The following is a 20,431-nucleotide window of genomic DNA, read 5'->3' on the forward strand; positions in this document are numbered from 1 at the left end:
GCAAGGTCTATAAACTTTAAGTATTCAGGGGAAATGCAAACAAAATATACTAAAAGCTTATCTAGAATGTCTGAAGTCCATGCTAAAAGCTTACCTAAGCTGTGGAAGATATATATGCTAATTCAAGCCTATTGAGAACTGAAACAAAAGGACCATTTAACCTTTCCTCTCTGTATAAAAGAAACTTGAAAGTTTTCTGGGCCTGGGTTTGCAACAGGAAGTTACCAAGTCCAGCCGGCCTTCAATAAACCATTTTTCCTTCTCAAAATCCTTCCTGAGTGCTGGCCTTTCTATACACAAATAATCAAACCTCTCTCAAATTCTACTGATATAGCCTGTGCATTAAATCAAAATTATTTCCAAGAGTACCTAGTCTCCAAGATGGCCAGATAAGTAATATAGGCCCTACAGTCTTTGAATGTTCAGAAGGGATGTGAGACTGAGTGTGTATTCAGGGCTGCCTCCAGACAATGTGGAGCTATGCTAATCCAAACTGGCTTGGATGTGGAGAATATGTAACTCACCTAGAGGAAATAACCTATCTGATACTAAGATCAAACACTGAAGAACCTAACCAAAGGTCTGTTTACCATCACTGTTAGTCTTCCTAATCCTATATTCTCTGTATAAAAGGGTCTGGAAAAGGCTGTTCGGGGCTCGGTTTTTATTAGGACAAGAGTCCACCGAGCCCGGCCAGTCGAAATAAACCAACTTCCTTCTCAGTATTCTCGTGTCCTGGCCTTCAAAACCATGCATACCCGAATTTCTCCACTACATTTCAACATATGTCTGTGTTGATGATACTTTTTTAACTTAATACCCTAGCTTTTAGCCATTTTTAGAACTAGAGAACCTATTCCTTGAACAGGAACCAGTCAGGATTTTTGTGGCTCTTTTGCAATGTAGGCACACCTTGTCCTTTTGGATGGCATGGAACTCTACCATCAGCAGGTGACAACTCAGAACTGTGCAGGTAAGAGATATAGTAGAAAGAAAGTGTTCCTTTCAAGCACCAAAGAACATTATAATTATGACCGTTTCTTTTTCCTCCACTTCACATCTGTATTTTTTTTGTTAGGTGAAATTAACATAACATAAAATTAACAATTTTAACAGTACATTCTGTGGCATTTAGTATATTCACTATGTTGTGCATCGAATTTATCTAGTTTCAGAACATTTTTATCCACTCCAAAGGAACCCTCATAGATCCAAAGGGAGTTACTCCACCTTCCCCACTCCCCTCAACCCCTCCCAGCCATTAATCATCTTTCTGTCTCTCTGTATTTGCATATTATGGTGGGGGTGGAGTATGGGAACCTCATATTTTTTAATGTAACTTTTTTGTGATCAATGTAGCTTTAAAAAAAGGGCAATTAAATAAAATTTTTAAAAAATGTTTCCATTTACTTGATAGTTTTTTGACATTACAGGAATAATCTGTTTGGAGTTATTACACAAGTCCTAAAAGATGAATTACTGAGAGTTTGCCCCGAGTATTGCTCTAAAATATTCCAAGTGTTGATTCACTTATAACCATAGCATTTCATAGGTCTTAATTTCCCTTGAAGATTTTCCACTTTAAAAATCCTGTGTATCTTGAGAAACTACAATTCTGCCCATTTTAACTATTTTTATCATCTTGGGTCCTAGAATCATGACCTGTTAGTTGAAAAGGAGCCAGTCACCTTCTGTTTACAATGAGACTCCCCGGTCCCCCCCACCCAGCGCACCTCCTGCTGCCCTTGATTGCGCAGCACCCGGAGCTTCAGTCTTTTGTGATGTAGAAGAATGTTTATCTCACAACAGGGGGGCCGGCAGCTCTTCCTGGGAGGCGGGCCCCATTCCTGGCCAGGGGGATCCAAGGGGCTGCCAGGCCTCAGCCAGGTCTCGGGGGTGGGGAGATGCTTGGCCCAGGAGAACACAGGTAGGGGCCCCGAAGGCGGGTGGGACAGGAGAGCCGAGGGGCGCGAGGGCGCGCGGGCCCGCCTGGCAGGGGCGTGACCGGGCACTCAGCCCCGCCCCCTTGGGCCCCACCCCCTCAGGTCCCACCCCCTCAGGCCCCACCCGGCATGCGGCGCGGCGGCGGCCCTTTGAAGCTCCGGGTGTTCGGAGTCGTCGGTCGCGCTGACCTGGTGCTCCAGCAGGGCCGAGGCCCCGCGCGTGCGGGGCTCTGCCTGTGCGGGGCTCCGCGTGTGCGGGGCGTGTCTGGCCCGCTAGCAGGCGAGCAGTGAGCGCTGGCCCGGAACCCTCAGGCGGAGTGCGCGGCCCCTCCTCAGACGCCCGCCTGCGCCCGGCTCGGAGCCCGGTACTGGCGGCGGCGGGGCGGGTGGGTGGGGAGCGCCCGCGGGCCTGTGGGCGCGGCTGGGCGCGGGGCTGCGGGGGACTCCGGCAGCGCAGAAAAGCGGCCGAGCGGCTATCCCCGCGCTGCGCTGTGGGAGCGCCCAGCCGTGCGGCTGCCGAAGCTCCTGCTCGCTTGACGGTTGTGCGCGGCACCCCCGCCGGTCCTGCCCTCTCTGTGCGGTTAGGGACCGGGAGTTTGGGGGCTGCCTTCGCCGGGCCCTGGGCAGCAGGGGGCTTGGGGCCTGCTTCAGTCTTTGGCATTTTTCCAGACGCAGATAACTTGTTTATTCGGTGAAAGTTATTTGAATGAAATTACCTAGTTAGAGCTGCAGAGCTATTTACGATGTACCACCTTCTCTTATCCAAGCCCCGTTTGATAGGCATTTGTATTTTTTCCCCAGTTTTGGCGGCCATGAACTTGCTGTGGGAATCATGGTACAGCAATTTGTCTTGGATAGATATCTCGGAGTGGAACTAGCAACAATGATGTAAGTTTATATTTTTAAGAAACTGACAAAATGAATCCCAAAGTGGCAGCACCATTTGGCATTCTCACTAGAAATATATAAGGACTCTAGGTTTTCCATATCTTCTTTAACAGTTGGTATTATCTTTCTTGATTTTAGCCATTTTACTATGTCTTTATGATAAGTCATAGCAGGTTTTAATTTGTATTTCCCTAGTGATGAAAAGAATTGAATGTTTCTTCTCTGGTGAAAGTGTTATTTACATATTTTCCCATTTTTAAGTGCTATTTGTCAATTTTTTTAAAAAAATCATTTTATTGGTACGTATCAAGGAAGCATACAGTTCATCCAAAGTGCGCAATCATTGGTATTCGGCAGCATCACATAGTTGTGCATTCATCACCTCTATCATTATTAGAGCATTTTCATAATTTCAATAATAATAAATAAGAAAATCCATCACTTCTCCATCTGTGCCTCCCCTACTCTTTACAACTCCCATTTTTGAATATTCTTGCACAAATACTTTTTCCCCTTTATAAATTGATTTATATTTACATTTTATATAAATGAAATCATACAGTGTGTTATACAGTATATTTAATTCATAGTAATGCTGTATTTACTGTATTTGTCCTTTGTGTCTGGCTTCACTCAACATAATGTCCTCCAGGTTCATCCACATTGTCAAATGTTTTATGACTCCCTTTCTTCTTACAGCTGCATTATATTCCATCATGGGAATATACCACTGTTTGTTTATCCATTCCTCAGTTGATGAACAACTGGGTTCTTTCCAGCTTTTGACAGTTGTGAGTAGCACTGCCATGAACATAGGTGTCCAGATGTCTGTTTGTATCTTTCAGTTCTGGGTGTAGACCCAATAGTGATATTGCTGGGTCACTGGCAAATCTGTATTCACCTTCTTTAGGAACTGCCCAGCAGTCCTCCACAGTGGCTGTACCATTCTGCATTCCCACCAATAGGGAATAAGTATTCCTATCTCTCCACATCCTCTCCAACATTTGTTGTTCTCTGACTTTAATAGTGGCCATTCTGATAGATGTGAAATGATATTTCTTAGTTGTGATTGGCATTTCACTAATTTTTACTCATGTTGGACATTTTTTCATGTGTTTTCTTGCCATTTGTATTTCTTCCTTGGACAAATGTCTACTCATGTCTTTTGCCCATTTTTTAATTGAGTCTTTTTTTATTATTGAGTGGTAACATTTCTTTATATATTATAGCTATTAAACCCTTATTGGACATATGATTTCCAAGCATTTCCTTATGCCAAGGCAGCTGCCTTTTTACCCTTTTGACAAAGTCCTGTGAGGTGCACACGTGTTTAATTTTGAGGAGGTCCCATTTATCCATTTTTTCTTTTGTTTCATGTGCTTTGTCCATGTAGCACAAGGTCCTTAAGATGTTTCCCTATATTTTTTTCAGGTAGTTTTATGATCCTTCCTTTTATATTTAGGTCTCTGATCCATTTTGAGTTGATTCTTGTATAGGATGTAAGATAGGGGTCCTATTCCATTCTTTTGGTTATAGATATCCAGGTCTCCCAGCACCATTTTTTGAAGAGACTTTTTTCCCATTAACATGGACTTGGTAGATGTGTCAAACGCTAGTTGACCATCGAGGTGAGGGTTTATTTCTGGATTCTAAATTCTATTTCACTGATCAATGAGTTTTTCTATATGCCAGTACCATGCTGTTTTTACCTCTGTAGCTTTGTAATATGTTTTAAGATCTGGCAGTGAAATTCCCACCATGTTGCCCTTTCTTAGGATGCTTTTGGTTATTTAGGTGCACTTTCCCTTCCAAATGAATTTGGTAATTGCCTTTTCTTTCTTTTCTTTCTTTTTTTTTTACAGATTTATTTATTTATTTAATTCTCCCCCTCCCCCGGTTGTCTGTTCTCTGTGTCTATTTGCTGCATCTTGTTTCTTTGTCTGCTTCTGTTGTCCTCAGCTGCAGGAAAAGTGTGGGCGGCGCCATTCCTGGGCAGGCTGCACTGTCTTTCATGCTGGGCGGCTTCTCCTTAGGGGCGCACTCCTTGTGCGTGGGGCTCCCCTATGTGGGGGACACCCCTGTGTGGCAGGGCACTTCTTGTGTGCATGAGCACTGCGCATGGACCAGCTCCACATGGGTCAAGGAGACCCGGGATTTGAACCATGGACCTCCCATGTGGTAGACGAATGCCCTAAACACTGGGCCAAGTCCTTTTCCCTGCCTTTTCTATTTCTGTAGAGTAGGCTGTTGAAATTTTGATTGGTATTATATATATATATATTTTTAAAGATTTATTTATTTATTTAATTTCCCCCCTTCCCCTGGTTGTCTGTTCTTGGTGTCTATTTGCTGCGTCTTGTTTCTTTGTCTGCTTCTGTTGTCGTCAGTGGCACGGGAAGTGTGGGCGGCGCCATTCCTGGGCAGGCTGCTCTTTCTTTTCACGCTGGGCAGCTTTTCCTCACGGGCGCACTCCTTGCACGTGGAGCTCCCCCACGCGGGGGACACCCTTGCGTGGCACGGCACTCCTTGCGCGCATCAGCACTGCGCATGGCCAGCTCCACACGGGTCAAGGAGGCCCGGGGTTTGAACCACGGACCTCCCATATGGTAGACGGATGCCCTAACCACTGGGCCAAAGTCCGTTTCCCATGATTGGTATTATATTGAGCCTATAAATCAGTTTAGGTTGGATTGACATCTTCATGATATTTAATCTTTCAGTACGTGAACACGGAATGTCATTCCATTTGTTTAGGTCATTTTAAATTTCTTTTACCACTGTTTTGTAGTTTTCTGCATATAGGTCCTGTACTTCTTTGATTAAGTTGACCCCTACATATTTGAGTCTTTTTCTTGCTTATTGTAAATGGAATTTTTCCCTGATTTCTCCTCAGATTGTGCAGTACTAGTGTACAAAAAACACTGATTTCTGCATGTGGCTCTTGTATTCTGCCACTTTGCTAAACTCATTTATTAGCTCAGGTAGCTTCGTTGTAGACATTTCAGAATTTTCTAAATATAGGATGATGTCATCTGCTAATAGTGCAAGTTTTACTTCCTCTTTTCTTATTTGTATGCCTTTAATTTTTTTCTTCTCTAATTACTCTAGCTAGAACTTGTAGTACAATGTTGAATAACAGTGGTGATAGTGCACATCCTTGTCTTGTTCCTGATCTTCGATGGAAAGCTTTCAGCATTTCCCCACCAAGTACAATGTTGGCTGTGGGTTTTTCACATATCCTTTTACCATATTGTGGCATTTTCCTTCCAATCATATCTTTTGAAGTGTTTTTTTTATCAAGAAAGAATGCTGGATTTTGTCAAATGCCTTTTCTGTGATGATCATGTGTTTTTTTCCCCTTCAATTTGTTAATGTGGTGTACTATGTTGACTGATTTTCTAGCAGGAATAAATTGCCTAGCAGGAATAAATCCCACTTGGTCGCAATGTGTAAGTCTTTGATAATGTTGCTGGATTCAGTTTGTCAACATTTTGTTGAGAATTTTTGTATCTCTATTTCATTAGAAAGATTGGTCTGTACTTTTCTTTCCTTATACTGTCTTTATCTGGCTTTGGTATTAGGGTGATGTTGGCTTCATAAAAAGAGTTGGGTAATTTTCCCTCCTCTTCATCATTTTGGAAGAATTTAAACTGAATTGGTGTTAATTCTTTTCGAAATACTTGGTAAAATTAATCTCTGAAGTCATCTGGTCCTGAGCTTTTCTTTGTTGTGAGGTGTTTGATGATGGATTCAGTCTCTTTAAATGTGATTTGTTTGTTAAGTTCTTGAATTTCTTATAGTGTCAGTGTAGGTTGTTGGTGCATTTCTAGGAATTTGCCCATTTCTAGGTTGTCTAGATTGTTGGCATACAATTTCTCAGAATATCTTCTTTTGATTCTTTTTATTTTTGTGGGGTCAGTCATTACTTCCCTCCTTTCATTTCTGATTTTTTTTTTGCCTCCTTTTTCTCCTTTGTTAATCTTGCTAGCAATTTGTCAATTTTACTGATCTTCTCAAAGAACCAGCTTTTGGTTTTGATTTTCTCTTTGTTGTTGTTTTTCTCAATTTCATTTATTTCTGCTCTAATCTTTATTACTTCTTTCCTTCTGCTTGCTTTGAGGATTGGTTTGCTGTTCTTTTTCTGATTTCTGTAGGTGTTCAGTTAAGTGTGAGTTTAGCTCTTCTTTTTTAATATAGGTGTTTAGCACCATAAATTTCCCTCTCAAGACTGGCTTTGCTGGGAAACGGACTTTGGCCCAGTGGTTAGGGCGTCCGTCTACCACATGGGAGGTCCGCGGTTCAAACCCCGGGCCTCCTTGACCCGTGTGGAGCTGGCCATGCGCAGTGCTGATGCGCGCAAGGAGTGCCGTGCCACGCAAGGGTGTCCCCCGCGTGGGGGAGCCCCACGTGCAAGGAGTGCGCCCGTGAGGAGAGCCGCCCAGCGTGAAAAGAAAGTGCAGCCTGCCCAGGAATGGCACCGCCCACACTTCCCGTGCCGCTGACGACAACAGAAGCGGATCAAAGAAACAAGACGCAGCAAACAGACACCAAGAACAGACAACCAGGGGAGGGGGGGAAATTAAATAAAATAAATAAATCTTTAAAAAAAAAAAAAAAGACTGGCTTTGCTGTATCCCATAAGCTTTGGTAATTTGTGTTCTCATTTTCATTTTTCTCAATATATTTCCTGATTTCACTTGGAATTTCTTTTTTGATCCACTGATCATTTAAGAGTATGTTGTTTAGAGTCCACACAGTTGTGAAGTTGCCTTTTTCTTGTCTATTATTGATTTCCAGTTTTATTCCATTATGATCTAGGAAGGTGCTTTGTATAATTTCAGTCTTTTCACATTTATTGAGACATGCATTGTGTCCTGCATGTGGTGTATCCTGGTGAAGGATGCATCGGCATGTGTGAAGAATGTATAACCTGCTGCATTTGGATGCAGCATTCTGTGTGTCTTTTAGGTCTAACTCATTTATTATTCTTTAAGGTCTCTGTTTCCTTGTTGATCTTCTGTCCAGTTGTTCTGTCTCATGATGTGAGTGGTGTATTAGAGTCTCCAGTGATTATTGTAGAGATGCCTGTTTCTCCCTTTGGTTTGGTCAGAGTTTGTCCTACATATTTTGGGGCACCCTGGTTAGGTGCATAAATATATCTTCCTGGAGGGTTGCCCTTTTTATTAATATATAATGGCCTTCTCTGTCTCATAACTTCTTTTCACTTAAAGTTTGTTTTGTCCAATAATAGTATAGCGATCCCTGCTCTTTTTTGGTTTCTATTTACATGGAGTATCTTTTTTCAACCTTTTACTTTCAGCTGGTTTGTATCCATGAGTCTAAGGTGGGTCTCTTGTAAGCAGTGTGTGGATGGCTCTTGTGTTTATTATCCATTCTGTCAATCTATATCTTTTGTTTGGTGCATTTACTTCATTCACAATCAATGATACTACTGTAAATGCATTATTTCCAACATTTTATTCTTTGGTATTCATGTTGATATCATATTTTGGTCTTATCTTTTTACTCTTGGTTATCCTTTCTGCTATTCTTTTGTCTCTACTCTGCTCCAGGCCTCTCTCTTCTGTTTTTTTCTTTCAGGCTCTATGGCTTCCTTATTATTTCCTGCAATTTTGATTCTTTTTTACAAACTCTCTTAGTTTCTGTTTGTGGATATTTTATACTCACCTACATATTTGGAGGACAGTTTTGCTGGGTGCAGAATTCTTGGCTGGCAGTTTTTCTCTTTCAGTCTCCTAATTGCATCATACCACTGTCTTCTCACCTCCATGGTTTCTGATGAGAAATCCACACTATTACTGGGCATCCCTTGTATGTGATGATTTGCTTCCCTTAATGCTCTCAGAATTTTCTCTTTATCTTTGACATTTGACATTCTGAATAATATATGCTTTGGAGTATATCTATTGGGGTTTATTCAGATTAGGATAAGGTGGGCTTCTTGGACATGCAGGGTCATTTCTTTTGTAAGCATTGGGAAATTTTAACTATTCCCTTAAATACTCTTTCTAATCCTTTTCCCTTCTATTCTCCTTCTGGAACTCCCATGACATGTATGTTGTTGTGTTTTTTCTTGTCATTCATCTCCCTGAGGCTCTGCTCAATTTTTTTTCAATTTTTTCCCTCCCTCTGTTCTTTTCTCTCTTCAATTTCAGCTGTTTTCTGTCTTTGGTATCACTTATTCTTTCTTTTATCCTTTCAAGTCTGCTTGAAATTGTTGTAAACCTTTAATGTTGTTTTTGATTTCACCTATTGCATCTTTCATTCCCATGAGCTCTGTTGCTTTTCTCTTCCACATTTCAAGTTCTCTTTGTGCTTGCTGAACATCTTCTTGAATGACATTCATCTCTTCAACCATATTGTCTTTTAACTCATGAATTTATTTTGGAAATTGGTACACATCTCGTTAATTAGTTCTCTCAAATCCTGCATCTCTTCTGGGACTTTGATATATTCCTTTTCCTGGGCTATGCCTTCCATTTTCTTATTCTGGCTCATAAATTTTTGCTGATGTCTAGGCACCTGAATAGTATGTAGTTTACTCAGATGCTCAATTTCTTTGTCTTTTATTGGGATTTAGTGGCACGAGGCTGTGTGTTACTGTTGCTCTTTGATTCTTGATTCAACCTGGATCATTAGGCTTGTCCTTGTTAGTTGCTCAAAAGTGTGCTCTGCACCCAGTAATGTTTTGCAGACCTACTTCCTAGGGCCTTGGGAGGCAAGCTATAAAGGTCAGAAAATGCCTCATTTATTTTTAGTTTTCTCATATGTACTACCAAGTTCTGCCAGCAGATGACACTCTTTGGCAGCCCTCAGTTCGATGCCTGTTTAATGTGTTTTTACTGTAACACAGCCTGGATCAATGTGAGAAGATCCTGCCTGGAGGCTAAAATCCTTGTAATTTGGACTTTCTTATAAAAAAGTCTCTAGCCTTCTCTGGCATCACCCTCCCATTTCCTGGGTAAGAAATAATTCTACTCCCTTCTGCATCTTCAACAATCAGTCCCTGTTCATTGAGGAGATTGAGAGGGTCAGATTTCTTTACTCCCTTGCAGCATCCTAAGGCAAACAATGGCAAGGCCTCTCTGACCTGGAAGGGCCCATGGGACACAACAGACCAAATTTGTGGGTCCAAAGATGAGTCAGCCTTAGATTGTGTCCCTCTCTCTCCTGTTTCCTGGGAAGGTACATCCTCAACAATCAACCCCGGCTATAAGAGAGGGAGATTAAGAATGTTGGATTTCTCCACCTCTGTTTAGTAGCCCAAGGTAGACAACAGTGTGGTCCCAGTCAGCCTGGAAAAGCTGGTGGGACACAGCAGACCCGAATTGTGGGTCAGAAGCTCTCAGCCTTAGGCTGTGTCCCTCTCTTTCACCTTTCCCAGGATGGTAGATCCCTGGATACCCCTTTGTAGTCAGCTCAGAGGCCTTTGTATCCTTTTTTAAATTTAATTTTAAAAGATCCTTAGATTACATAAATTGTTACATTGAAAAATATAAGACATTCCCATATGCCCCACTCCCTATACCTCCCACTGTTCCCAACATTAACAACTTCTAGCATTAGTGTGCTACATTCATTACAACTGATGAACAGATTTTGAAGCATTGCAACTAAGCATGGATTATAGTTTACCTTGTAGTTTACACTCTCTTGCATTCAATTCTGTAGGTTATGGCAGAATATATAATGGCCTGAGTATTAGTCAAAGGTGTACTGATGTAAAATGCCAGAAATTGGTTGTTTTTTTTATAAAGGGTATTTATTTGGGGTAGGAGCTTACAGATACCAGGCCATAAAGCATAAGTTACTTCCCTCACCAAAGTCTGTTTTCACATGTTGGAGTAAGAGGCTGCCTACGTCTGCAAGGGTTCAGGCTTCCTGGGTTTCCTCCCTTCTGCAGTCTTGCTTCTCTGTGAGTTCAGGGTTCCTTGCTTCCTAGGACTCCCGCTTCAGCATCAAATTCCAACATAAAAACTCCTACATTAGGAACCTATAGGGAAACGGACTTTGGCCCAGTGGTTAGGGCATCCGTCTACCATATGGGAGGTCCGCGGTTCAAACCCCGGGCCGCCTTGACCCATGTGGAGCTGGCCCATGCACAGTGCTGATGCGTGCAAGGAGTGCCGTGCCACGCAAGGGTGTCCCCCGCGTGGGGGAGCCCCACGCGCAAGGAGTGCGCCCATGAGGAAAGCCGCCCAGCGTGAAAATAAAGAAGCAGCCTGCCCAGGAATGGCGCCACCCACACTTCCCATGCTGCTGACTACAACAGAAGCGGACAAAGAAACAAGATGCAGCATATAGACACCAAGAACAGACAACCAGGGGAGGGGGGGAAATTAAATAAATAAATACATCTTTAAAAAAAAACAAAAACAAAAAAAACCTCTAACTCTGTCCTTTGCCATGCCTTTTTTCTGCCCACCAAAGGGTTGGGACTCAATGCCCTTCTGGCACAAGTGATTAACATAATTACCTAATCAGGTAAACCTATAAATCCAATATAATCTCATATGCCCAGAGGAAAAGATCATTTTACAAACATAATTCAATACTTCTTTTTGGAATTCATCAATAATACCAGACTGCTACAGCCTGTATCTGTCATTGCAATGTCAGGTCTATTCTAAGTCCTGAAAATGCCCCCATATTATACCTCTTTTTCCCTCTCCATGACTTCAGCACCTCCAGTGGCCATTGTCTCCACATTGGTGATAGATTTTCCATTGATATAACCACAATAAGTCTATAGTGGAATACCAGTAAGTCCACACTCCTGAGGATTCTGGAATAGTGATGCCTACTCTACCAGAGAGGGGACTTTGATCCCCTTTGGCTGATAAATGGGACTTTCTTGCTTGCAGTTGTAGACTTTCTCAGTTCCTTGGTGTGATGGTTGTCCATCCTCACCTCCTTGTTAGTTGACCTAGATGAGTCCAATGAACTGGAGAGTAGGTGTTACAACTCCACTGAGGTTCAGGGCCCAGCTGGCACAGGAACATTTCAGAGATTCAAGTCTTTTGGATGTACACCTACCAATTCCAGCATCAACTATAGTTTCAAATAAAAGAGATAGAAGAGGCATGTGTAGAGAAGTCATATTTGAGTCCAGCTCTGTCACACTCAGGAGCACAAACTCCGAAGTAGGGCCCAATGGCCAGGCTTCAATCTCCAGAGCTATCTGCCCTGACCGTATAAGCTGGGTGTCTCTGGATCCCTCAGATGTCCCACTATTTGTGGTAGTATCTGCTTTGGCAGCCTATGAGATCCTGTGGAGACTTTATAAGGATAACTCTCTGATGGCCTCCTGGCTTACTTTGAAGTCTGTTAGCCATATAAACTCATGTATCTTTACCTTTTCCCCCTTTAGTTCAGTGTCTTTTTCCAGTTGCATCATCCTCTGGTGCTTGGTAGTAATCCCTCAGTGTCAGGGAGGCTCATTCCTGGGAGCCATGACCCACATTGGGGGGGAAGGTAATGCATTTATATGCTGAGTTTGACTTAGGGAGAGGCCATATTTGAGTAACATGGAGGCTCTCAGGAAGTAGGTCTTCAGTACCCTACATCACTATGCTAACTTGCAAATTTAAGAGCAAAAAGTGCATAAGCATAGTCATCTATCTCAAGCGTATATCAGTGGACCATCCTTTTTCACTAGTCATTGCTCCTTGGAGGATTGCTGCTGTAGCATTAGAGAATGTGGCAGAGCTCCCAAGGATAGGAATTCGGTATTCTTTCAGTTGTTGTGTGAATTTCTACCCACTGTGGCAATGCCCCATGAACATTGGAACATATTTATATACCTTATATATATCCCCACATGAACTTCCTTCCATGTATCTATCCCCCATCATGTACTCCCCACACCAATGATCCTCCTCTATCATAGTTGTAACCCTTCTGTAATCTAGAAGTTCTTCAAAAATGAAGCTAAGAATATTTTCAAATTTGCTTAATAGGAAAATGAAATAATAACAAAAGGCTTAAACATAAGAAAAATACATGATAATTTAAGAAAACTAAAACTAAAATAAGGTTAAAAAGGGGTATTTAAAAATGAAAAATAGTAAAAGAATTGTTTTTTAAGTTTTGCCTTTCATCACTGTAATATATGTTGTGCTATATGTACAGTTGCATTTTCTTCCATTACTTCCCAGTATTTTATTTTTTCATTTTGTCTACAAAGAAGTTTTAGGTCACAGTGAAGTCACATACAGAATGGAGGGGACTCTCGTATACCCAACATCCTCCCCTTTTTCCCTTTCTTTGTTAATAATCTTTTTACATGAGGATGGCATATATGTTACAACTGATGTACAAGTATTAAAACATAGCTTCAAACTATGGTCAGTGGTTTCTATTATGGTTTACATTTTACACCATTCACTTTTATAAATTTTTTATGAAATTTAACATGGCCTGTATCCATCATTGCAAGATCATGCAGAATTCTTCCTTTGCCCCCTAAATACTCACTCTTCTGTTGATCCCATTCTTTCTCTCTCCCGCCACAGGACCCACTGTGACCACCAGGCTTCACTCCTTGAAGAACAAAATTTGTAGATATTTGCAACAGTGCTGCTGGCTTGACACAGTAGTCTGTCCTCTCCTGTTAGGAACCACCCATACTCTCCAGAGACACCCTCCCCTGTGTTTGAGAACATATCGAGACTCCCCTGTATGGGAGCTTAACTCCTTTTCACTCATTATGTGGTTCCCCCTCCACTGATCCAACACACTATGACAAAATCATCACTTGCACCTTCTTTAGAAGACTGCCCCAGGTGTGCCCTCTCCCAAATGTATTTCCATCCAACACCCTAAACCAGTAGCCCTTCCTTGTCATATTGCCAAAACAATTTTCTCAGCATTGTAGTTTCAACCACATACCTGCCAATGTTCACCTGCTACCTCCCCCCTCAACTCTTTCCCCATTTCCATGGACCATTCAACCCATCCTCCCTACCCTAGACCCATCAAGCTTGCACCACCCAACCCAATAATATCCTTACACCCCTGTCATATCCCTTCACTGCACAACTACTCATACTTTATCATAGATTGCACCCCTGTGGGCATTGGCTTACAACCTTCTCCCTTTCTATTTCCTGTAAACCTATCTTCCAGACTCTAGCTCCCTGTGTTGGCTCAATTAGCTTAATTCTTATCAAAGAAGTCATTCAGTATTTGTCCTTCAATACCTGGCTTGCTTCATTTAACATAAGGCCCTTCAGATTCATTCATGTTATCCCATGTGTTGTACTGTATTCCTTCTTACAGTTGGTAGTGTTCCATTGTATGTATCTACTGAATTTTGATTATCCATTCATCTCTTAATGGGCATTTGGGTTGATTCCAGTTTTGGAAATAGTGAATAATGGTGCTATGAACATTGTTGTGTATAATCGGTTCTTGTCCTTGTTGTCAGTTCTGGGTATATACCCAGCAGTGGAATTGATGGGTCATATGGCAGAATTATAGTTAGTTTTTTGAGGAAACCCCAAACTGTCATCCACAATGGCTGGGCTGTTCTACATTCCCACCAGCAGTGGATGAAGGTGTCCATTACTCCACATCCTCTCCAGCACCTTAGTCCTCTGATTTTTTAATGTCCACCAGTCTAATGGAAGTAAGATGGTATCTTGTTGTAGTTTTGATGTGCATTTCCCTAATAGCTAGTGATGTTGAGCATGTTTTCATATGCTTTTTAGCCTTTTGTCTTCCTTCTTTGGAGAAGTGTCTGTTCAAATCACTTGTCCATTTTTTAAATGGATTGTTTGTCTTTTTATTTTGAGATATTTCTTCACATATGGTGGACATTAGGCTCCTATCAGATATTTGGTATTTCCAAATATTTTCTACCATTGCTGAGGCTGTCTTTTCACTTTCTTCACACACTCCTTTCAAGTGCAAAAGGTTTTAATTTTGAGGAGGTCCCATTTATCTATTTTTTTCTTTTGCTTCTCATGCTTTGGGATTGAAGTTCATGAAGACATTTGCTATTACAAAGTCCTATAGAAGCTTCCCTACTTATCTTCCAAGGTCTTTATGGTTTTGGCTCTTATAATTAGATCTTTGATCCATCTTTAGTTTTCATATAAGGTGTGAGATGGTGTTCCTCTAATTCTTTGGTTATTTATGTCCAGTCTCCAAGCACCATTTATTGAAGAGGCCATTCTTTCCCAGCCGAGTGGATTTGGTGGCCTTGTTGAATATCAAATGACTGTATATGTGATGATCTATATCAGAACTCTCAGTTCAGTTCCATTGGCTAGTATGTGTATTCTTGTGAGAGTACCATGCAGTTTTGACCACTCTAGCTCTGTAGTATGCTTTAAAGTCAGGTAGTGTGATTGCTCCAATTTTGTTTTACTTTTTCAATATGTCTTTGAATACTTGGGGACTCTTGCCCTTCCAAATAAGTTTCATAGTCTTTCCAAGTCATTAAAAAATGCTGTGTTGATTTTTATTGGGATTGCATTAAATTTGTAGATTAGTTTGGGTAGGATAGACATCTAATGATATTTAGTCTTCTTATGCATGAGCAGGGAATATTCTTCCATTTATTTAAGTCTTCTTTGATTTCCTGTAACAGTGCTTTGTAGTTTTCTTCATATAAGTCATTTACTTCTTCAGTTAAACTGTTCCTAGGTATTTGTTTTTTTTTAGTTTCTATTGTAAATGGTATTTTTTTCTTGATTTTCTCATCAGATTGCTCATTATTGGTATACAAGAATGCTACTGATTTTTTTTTTGCATTGTTCTTATATCCTGTGACTTCACTGAACTATAAGTTCTAGAAGCTTTGTTTCAGAGGGCATTCTATGTATAGGATCATGTTGTCTGTAAATAAACTTGTACTTCTTCCTTTCCAATTTTGAGGCTTTTTGCATCTTTTTCTGGCTGCAGTGCTCATGCAAGCACTTTGAACACAATGTTACACAGGAGCGGTAACAGTGGGCATCCTTGTCTTGTGTCCAGTCTTAGAGCAAAAGCTCTTAGGATTTCACCATTTTATATGATTTAGCTGTTGGTTTTTCATATATACCTTATGTTCTGTTGAGGAAGTTTCCTTCTATTCCTGTCTTTTGGAGTGTTTTAATCAGGAAAGGGTGTGTTTTGTCAAATGCTTTTACTGCATCTGTAGAGATTATCATGTGTTTCTATTCCTTTGATCTCTTTATGAGGTGTATTTTATTGATTGATTTTCTTATGTTTAACACTCTTTGCATACCCAGGATGAAACTCACTTAGTCATGGTGTGAAATTTGCTTGATATGTTTTGAATATGATTAGCAAGTATTTTGTTGAGGATTTTAGCATCTAGGTTCATTAGATTGGCCTGTAATTTTCCTTTCTTGTAGCATCTTTGTTTGGGTTTGGTTTTAGGTTAATGTTCACATCATAGAATGAGTTAGGCAATGTTCCTTCTACTTCAGTTTTTTGGAAGAGTTTGAGCAGGATTGGTGTTAGTTCTTTCTGGAATGTTTCATAGAATTCACATGTGAAACAGGTCTGGGCTCTTGGTTCGGAGGTTTTTGTTGACTGTATCTGCTTACTTCTAATTGGTCTGTTGAGTTCATCTTTCTTCTTTCATCAACATAGGCTGCTTGTGTGTTTCTAGGAGTTTGCCCATTCTAAATTATTCTTGTTGGCATACAGTTTATCTAAGTATCCTCTTATGATAAACTTGATTTCTGTGGGGTCAGTGGTGATATCCTTTTCCTCATTCCTTATTTTTTGTATTTGCATCTTCTTTTTTTTTCCTTGTTAGTGTAGCTAAGGGTTTATCAATTTTATTGATCTCCAAGAACCAGCTTTTGGTTTTATTTTTTCTAGTCCTTTCTTATTTTAAATTTCATTTAGTTCTGCACTAATCTTTGTTATTTCCTTCTTTCTACTTCCTTTGGGGTTAGTTGTTGTTCTTCTGGTTCCTCCAGATGTGCAGTTAAGTCTTTGATTTTAGCACTTTCTTCTTTTTTAATATCAGCATTTATAGCTGTGAGTTTTCCTCTCAGTACAGTTTTTGCTGCATCCCAGAGGTTATGCAATGTTGCTGTGTTATTTTTTTATTCATTTTAAGGTAGTTACCGATTTCTTTGCAATTTTCTCCTTGACCCACTGTTTGTCTAAGAGTGTACTGTTTAACTCCCATATCTTTGTGCCTAATCTGCTTCTCATCCCCTTGCTGATTTCCAGCTTCTGTGCATTTTAGTCACATAAATTACTTCGTGTAATTTCAGTCTTTCTGAATTCATTGAGAGGTGTTCTGTTGCCTAGCATGTGGTCTGTTCTTGAGAATGATCCATGTGCACTCAAGAATAATATATATCCCACTGTATTTGAGTGTAATGTTATGTATATGTCTATTAGGTCCAGATCCTCTAATGTATTATTCAGGGTCTTTACTTCTTTATTGATTCTCATTGAGATGGTCTGTCTAAGGTAACATTGGTGTATTAAAGTCCCCCAGAGTAATTGTAGAGGCATGCATTTCCCCACTTAGTTTTTTTCCTTGTTTGCCTATGTATTTTGAGGTGCCCTGCTTCGGTGCATAAGTGTTCATGATTGTTCTTTTTTTTCCTTAAAGATTTATTTATTTTTATTTCTCTCCCCTTCCCCCCCCACTCTGGTTGTCTGTTCTCTGTGTCTATTTTGCTGCATCTTTTTTGTCCACTTGTGTTGTTGTCAGTGACATGGGAATCTGTGTTTCTTTTTGTTGCCTCATCTTGTGTCAGCTGTCCATGCATGCAATGCATTCTTGGGCAGGCTGCACTTCCTTTCATACTGGGTGGCACTCCTTACAGGGTGCACTCCTTGCATGTGTGGATCTCCTATGCAGGGGACACCCATGTGTGGCACAGCACTCCTTGGCACATCAGCACTGCCCATGGGCCAGCTCCACAGAGGTCAAGGAAGCCCGGGGTTTGAACCATTCTTTTTCAAAAGAGATGAGCAGTACCCACTTCCATCAACACCCATTTTCTGGATTAGTGCATCTACAAATTTTTAATCTGCTCAGTGAGTGAAAGGAAAACATGAGAATGATATCTCTCCAAGTAGAGAATATCAATAAAGGGCTAGAAAGTATAAATTTAGTGGAAATAGAAATTCTGGAGTTGAAATGTAGAATGATATGAGAACTCTAGAGGTGGTCAACAACAGGTGTTTCCCTGACTAAAGAACTAAACAACTCCCTCAGCATCCTGGAGTGTGCACCTTCCTATTTCAGTCCTTCCTCTCCCAGATCATGTGCACTCCAAGAGCAGTGAGACCTTCTAATTTTCTTATTAATTTTACTGGTCACTACTGATGTTGAGTGAATTTTCATACCCTTGCTCATGCTTAACTCACTGCAGATCCTGAGATTTAGGGTTTAAAGAGGAGGGGACTTGGTCAATTATTGTGTTTTCAGAGACCTCTACTTCCTTCTGAGAACCAAAAACTTCACCCAGCCTGAATGAAAATATGGCAATGGAGACACAGCTCTGTACTCAGAGATATTCCACATCCTGGCCTCTGTGTCCCTATGAAATTTACAGAAAAATATTGCCCTCCATTAACAGGGAGAATTAAGACTCAAATTTCTGTGAACCCCAGTATCCCTCAGAGAATCCCACATATTCCTACCCAAGTCAACCAGATCTCAATGAAAGCCCTCCTCATATTATACAAATTAGTCTATCCTAGTCTCACAAGGAAGAAAGGTGATTGTTTTCTCTATTAAAGACACTTACTGAAGCCATTTAAATTAGAGAATCGGTTTTTCCATTTCTGTAAACAAAAATGGCACTGGGATTTTTGTAACTATTGTATTGAATCTGTAGCTCCCTATGTTAAGTATTGATATTAGAATAATATAATCTTATCATCATTGAACAATGGATGTCTTGCCATATGTTTAGGTCTTCTTTAGTTTCATTCAGTTTGTTTGCTAGTGTTCATGTGTTTTATCCTTTCATTAAATTCATTCTTAGCTATTTTATTTGTTAGCGGCTGATTGAGTGGACTTATTTTTTGTTGTGCTGTATAAACAAAACTGACTTTTGTGCATTTATCTCATACTATGCAAGTTTGCTTTATGCCTTTATTGTTGCATTAGTATTGTTGTGACTTCTTTGGAATTATGTATTTAAAGGGATATGTCATCTATAGGGATAGTTTTCCTTCCTCCATTCCAGTATGGATGACTTTTTTCTTACCCAATTGCTCTGGCTAGAACTTATAGTACAATGCTAAAAGCAGTGATGAAAGTGAGTTAACTTATCTTGTTCATGAACTCTTGGGAAAGAGTTTCAGTATTTCACTCTTGAGTGTGATGTTAGCTGTGGATTTTTAAAATGCAGCTGTGAACAGAGTAGAATAACTTCCACAAATGACCATCCACGTAGTGAGCAGCAGAAAGCCCCCAGATTATAGGTATCCTGTGAGTGCATTTTTGAAATCCTGAAATGTGAGTTAATTGTTGGATACCTACATTTTTGATTTTGAAGAACTTAATTCTCCTTAATGTCCATATGTTCAACGTTTAATAGTAAGATCATGATAGACTATGCCTGAAATATGTTGATGTGTTCTTAAATTTTTAAAATTCAATAAACCCTATTAAATGAATTTTTCTTTCTAGAGGTTATTTATAAAACAGTTATTTAACTAGAGTAAGAACAAATAATAACCAGAATCCTTGAGGACCATGTGTGTGCCTGGTGATAGGTGTAAAGCCATATGGTTGTAATATTGTAGTCCAGATAGAAATGACCCTGAACCTATTGGATTATGAATCTAAAGCAATAAAAATGTTTCAAAATTTGCAGAATATGAATCATGATTGCTAACACCAAATATGTATGAAAATAGGTTGATTTAAAACTAAATAGAAAATTAGTAACTGTAGTCATAAAGTATAAGAAACTACAACTAAGGATTGTAGGAATATGATGCATTAGATATACAAAAACAAGATAATTCAGAAATGAAATATAGTATAACGTATTGAAATAACATATACATATTACTTTTGAATATATATAGACTTTCATAGATCATTGATTTTGAAAATTTGTAGACATGTATAGAGAATGACTAGATTTTGGCAACATGGAAATATTTCTCCAGAGAGGAGTACATGTAAAAGGAACATTCAGTGGTCAGATGGAGAAAGAAAATAGACCAAAAAAGTTGTGGGAGAGGTAATGAATTGAGTGAAGACCCTTTTGGAAGAGTGGTGGAAGTACAGAATTTGAAAATATCAGGAAGAAAGCATCCATACTTTAAAACATTTCATAAAACATGTAGAAAGAGAAACAGATCTGTATTGTTGGAAAGCTATTTTCAGTCTCAATTCTCTCTATAAAATTTTTTTAATCATATGAAAACCAAGAGAAAAAACAGTTATTTTCAAGTATCAAAGTAATATAGGGAGAAAAGGAGTAAGTGCAGAGTAATCCACAACAAATGAATGAAAGCTCTTTGTCATGATCTAGATTATGTACTGAAATATGCTTTCTGAAAAGTAGATAACAGGCATTAAGAAAATGAAATACATGATAAGATATAAATTTTTAAAATTCAAAAAGTGA

At 39.9% G+C, this 20,431-nt stretch overlaps 1 long non-coding RNA gene across 2 annotated transcripts in view; it reads left to right on the forward strand.

Moving 5' to 3' along the window:
* The first annotated feature begins 2,271 nt into the window (after nucleotides 1-2,271).
* LOC131276363 (uncharacterized) overlaps nucleotides 2,272-20,431 on the forward strand; it is a 51,535-nt gene continuing 33,375 nt past the window's right edge. For both annotated transcript variants that reach the window (XR_009183874.2, XR_009183873.2), the window contains exons 1-2: nucleotides 2,272-2,308; nucleotides 2,745-2,831. This is a non-coding gene — a long non-coding RNA (uncharacterized lncRNA). The remainder of the gene's footprint in view (nucleotides 2,309-2,744; nucleotides 2,832-20,431) is intronic.

Source organism: Dasypus novemcinctus, chromosome 28, assembly GCF_030445035.2.
Source record: "Dasypus novemcinctus isolate mDasNov1 chromosome 28, mDasNov1.1.hap2, whole genome shotgun sequence".
NCBI classification, from domain to species: domain Eukaryota; kingdom Metazoa; phylum Chordata; class Mammalia; order Cingulata; family Dasypodidae; genus Dasypus; species Dasypus novemcinctus.